Source organism: Cupressus sempervirens, chromosome 6, assembly GCF_028749045.1.
Source record: "Cupressus sempervirens isolate cs-2001-9-10 chromosome 6, ASM2874904v1, whole genome shotgun sequence".
In the NCBI taxonomy this organism is placed as follows: Eukaryota; Viridiplantae; Streptophyta; class Pinopsida; order Cupressales; family Cupressaceae; genus Cupressus; species Cupressus sempervirens.
Genome location: NC_143123.1, coordinates 15,773,559 through 15,778,828, shown reverse-complemented (window position 1 = coordinate 15,778,828; position 5,270 = coordinate 15,773,559).

Sequence of the window (5,270 nt, the reverse complement as noted above, 5' to 3'; positions counted from 1 at the left end):
ACTCCTTACAAAGGCACATACAATCCCATTATTTTCACAAATACTTGTGACCTGTCATATTGTGAGTAATGATGTAATCTTGTGAATTGTTTGCTGCTCATAGATAGAGCACACTTTGCTTTTAAATTGCTATATCGTTGCTAGTAAACTCTTTGTGTATATCAAACTCTCTATGTAGTAAGTGATGCTATTAAATTAGGAAGATATTTGCTGTTGACTCACCATAAAGGTTCCTATTTAACATACTATTTCTTGTACTCATCAGACTATACCATTTCGATAGTGCATACTGGTAATGAAGATAAATGGTATAAAAAAGTTTATAAAGCAAACTTAGATTTTTTTCCCCCCTATAACTAAGCTTTATAATCTGCATCTTGAAACCCTTATGATTGTAGGGACTTAAGTTAAGCATGTGATGTGCAAGCAATCCAAGTATTGGAACTGATTGTTTCTTAATATTAATGGTATTCCCGTTCATCCTGATCAAAATTATGTTGGAGATTCTTGAGCCTCATTGCAAATCATGACATGATAGTTAAACAATTTCTTTGGCATACCATGTAAACAAAACTCTCAAGAGAAGATGTTGACATAAGTGAATATGCTTCAACATTTTTACACAAGCAACAACAGAAACTAGTCTTTTTTGTATGTGATATTCGAAGGATGGAAATAAAGCCACTGCTAATGACATTTTATGTGCATTATGTTGATTTCTTAATACTATTTAAAGGGATGTCTATAAGATAGATAGAAAGATGAATTTCCTTCTAAATTCTAAGTTTAATCTTGTTCATTGGATGTAATAATGATATGAAATTGGAAGAACAATTTCCCTACCTTTCCTAGTCTGAGCTTGATGTCTTTGCCTATGCTATGCTAATTATGCTCCAAACAAACTATAAAACAAAAAATTTCAAAACACATGTTACCAGTAAACATTTGAGATTTATTTAGATCAAGCATAAACATAAATAGATAGGTATTTGTTTCTAGTAAATACTTGAAGAAACAAAGTATCTATGGAGCCTGAGAATCTGAAAGCCCAAGGCCATGGTGTTGAGATCTGTTTTGTATTCACCCCAATTCCTATTGCATTGCATTATAAAATGTTATTGACTTGTAATAATAATAATCTTATGGATGACATGCTATTATAAGAAGAAATAGAAACAAACTTGTAAACCAAATCAAGGGCTTGTTTTATTTCCTTCTGAAAATGTTGATCTATTCCAAGGCATTTGATATTATCAACCATAGAAATAAGTTGAGAAACATTGTTTTCTACAACAATGAACATGCCTTTTATCTTGTTGATAAGTCTTCCACAATGGTCAACATTGTAGGGACGCTGTTTTAATTTCAAGAACAATTTAGTTTAGTACTAAAATACTGTAGAAACATTTGATTTGAATTGAATTTAATTACTCATAATAAAAGATGAATATTTTGATAAATGAAGCTATTTATGAAATATAGATCAGTGAATTTGATTTAAAAACTACACAATTGAATTCTAATACCAATATCATAACAACAAGAAAACTTAAATAAAACTACACCATTATCAAATTTAGGCCTTATAGTCACCACCAACTCAACTTCAATTATTCCCTTATAACATTGTCATATTAAAATGAAAAATAGCACCAAATCCTAAACATCCCAACCCGAATTCATTGAAAATAAACTAACCCCAGAGACAGAAAAGTGAGAAATTAGCTTGCCTTTCAAGATGCTTTAGAATGGACTGCAAGAAATCATCCTCCCACAAGTTTAGGTGATAATTGTGAGTCTCTAGAAATGGGATTTCAACTTTAGCATTCAAGGCTTGATTTACAGATGCATTCAAGATTTTTCTCTTTGTTAATGACAATGCTTTGCTAGATAGACGAGCACCATTAATTGACATGGAAGGCTCAGATTTGAGGGCCATGCTCAAAGTAGAAGAAAATGTAGAAGAAATAAGAGCCATTGGAAGATTTTGTGTTGTTAGCAAAGAACATTTTTTTGTCAAGCTTTCCTATAGAAAATTTGATGAGTTGTAACAACAAGAATTTTTAGTTCTATATAGAAATTTGATGAGTTGTAATAACAAGAATCCTAAATTCAATATGGAAATTTGATGAGTTGTAGTAACAAGAATTTTTAGTGCTATATAGAAGTTTGATGATTTATAAAATATTGATATGAAGAGACCTAATGTCTTCATAGTCTTAATGATGAACATTTAGTTCTTGATCATCCCTACAATTATTTGTAAGCCGTGATCTAATAGTCACTCTTCTTTTGGACCTAACCTTCTGATATATTATACTCTCGTGCAAAAAAGGAGCCTCTAAAATTAGAGCTTTATTAGAATTGACAAAACTTGTTAATTCCATAACTTTAAATCATACTAATCTAATTACAGATCGTACTAATCTGTTCTTGCATTGAATCCTTGATGAAGTCATTATTTAATTGTCTTATCCTCTTAATAGGTATCGACACCTATCTTGAACTAGTTTATGAACTAACTAATCTACTTGGTTAGTTTAGGTACTAAACTATTTATTGCTTGGAAAGTCGTTGATTTTGAGAGATGAGTCAAAGCTGACTTTGGAAGGTGTTCTATATTTAATAGGGTGTGGTTGTAGTTAAAGGACACACAAGAAGAACATGCAGTTTGCTCCTTTAAGCAAGTCTTCCCTATACTAATAATTGCAGAAATAGAACATTTCAGGATATTAAAAATTTATTGACATTTCCTTATACAAGTCTGTAGAAGAAAGATCATCTTCATCAAGCATACATAAGGTATTATTTAAGTCTGATATATATCAGAATTTGCAGAAATTTCACATGGTATCAAAGCTCTGGTAGTCAAACCTAGGTTCTGCAAATTAAATAATCAGACTTGATATATATCTAGCATCATTCTTCCATCTACAACGACATACACAATCAAACCCTAGGACAAGTTTGATGGGAAAGAGCACTTTGATGATTGGAAATTCAAAATCATGATGAGTCTTGAAGAAAATGATGTAAAACAATTGTTGATTCAACATCCAAACTACCTACTGTTGAGCCTGATAAAACTATCTGGAGTAAAGGAAACATGAAAGCCATGCAGATCATATTAGATGGAGTGAAAAATGAAACAGTACCCATACTAACGAAACATCAAACAACATTTCATATGATGAATGCATTATTAAATGCACATGAGGTCAACAATGCAACTAGAGTCCTCGCACTAAAAAGGCAACTAAATCATATACATATAAAGAAGGAAGAATAGATGAATTCTTACTTCCTAAGGGTTTCCACTCTAAGAGATGAACTTGCAAGTATAGAAACCACAATTGATGAAAAGGAACTAACATTGGTGGCGATAGATGGGTTACCAAATTCATGGGAAACGTTTGCACAAGGAGTAAGTGCTAGAGACAATCTTCCCGACTTCAATAGACTTAAGGGAGATTGTCTTCAGGAAGAATCTAGAAAACTTAAGAAAGGGGAAAAGTTGAAAACTGAAGATGAAGAACTTTATGTTCTTAACACAAATTCCTATAAAGGTAAGAAGAAGCACTTCAAGAAGAAGGGTAATCAAAAGAATGACAAACCTAAGAAAGATCTATCTAAAATAAAATGCTTCAAATGCCAAAATTTTGGACACTACAGCTATAATTGCCCAGAGAGTTCTAAGTAGCAAGTAAACTGTACAAACATTACTAGGAAAGAAGATAACTATGATCCCGAGAATCATGTATTGTATTCAACTCTATCAAATGAAGTCTCTAGCAAGGCATGGGTGATTGATAGTGGATCATCTTGACATATTACAGGATACAAAGAAGAACTAGACTCTATATCAGAAAAAATTAATGATGAAGTCACCATCAATGATAATTCAACACATTCTGTCAAAGGAATTGTAAGTTACACCTTGAAATTAAAGTCAGGTAGTTCTCTACATCTCAAAGGAGTACTCTATATACCAAGAATAAAAAGGAATCTAATCTCGATTATAGCACTTGAAGATGATGGACATAATGTTGCCTTCATGAATGGTAAAGTAATGACCCGGGCTAAGAACTCCTCATTTAAGAAGGCAAAATTGATTGGTCAAAGAAAGGGATACTTGTATGAATAAAATTAGAACCTAGTCGACCCATTCAAGCCTTAATTCATGAAGCTGCTGATATAAAAAAAATATGGCACAAAAGGTTAGGACATCTAAATTTAAAAACCTTATCAACTGTGGAGAAGATGGTTACTGGTTTACCTAAGTTAAATAAAGATCATTCAAGCATATCCAAAGGATACGCTCTGGGTAAGAACACCAAAAGTCCATTTCATGATAACACTAGAAAAACTAACAATGTTTTGGAATTAACCCACTCAGATTTATGTGGACCTATGTGTATCCCTTCTCTTGGAAGATATAATTTTTATAGATGACTTCTCTAGGAAAAATTGGATTTACTTCTTAAAATGTAAAGAATAAGAAGAAATCCTTAAGAGATTTAAAGAATTGAAAACCTTAATTGAAAACTTATCAGGAAATAAAATTTAAACTCTTAGGAATGATAATGGATGGGAATATACCTCAGATTTGTTTAAAGAGTTTTGTAAAGAAACATGAATTAAGAGGGAGTATACCATTCCTTATAACCCTCAACAAAATGGGGTAGCAGAAAGAAAGAATATGACAATTATAGAAGTTGCAAGAGCCATGATTTTTAATCAAAATCTAGAATATTATCTTTGGGCAGAAGACTCTTGTACTGTTGTCTATATTCAATGCAAAAGTCCTCACTCCTACGTTAAAGACAAAACTCTTGAAGAAGTCTTCACTAAGGTTAAACCTAATATAAGTCATCTTAGGATTTTTGGGTGCCCAATATATATACATGTTCCAAAAGAAAAAGAACTAAGTTAGAACCCTCTGGGAAGAAAGGTATTTTTGTGGGGTATAGTGAAACATCTAAAGCATATAAGATTTTTATACCTGGACAACAAAATATTGAACTCAGTAGGGATGCAATTTTTGAAGAAGATTTAGTATTCAAAAGAGCTCTAAGTTCTGAAGATTCCTCTCCCTTACCTAGTTCTGAAGAAAATACTGAATTTGAGTCTGAGAGGGAGAACATTGAAGAAATTGAAGATGAAATTAAAAATCTCAATCTTGAAGAAACTTAAAATTCTAAGAAAAGACCACTTTTGGCCACTAAGACAATAGAGGAAGCACAAGACTTTGCCGCGCTATCTAGAACCTC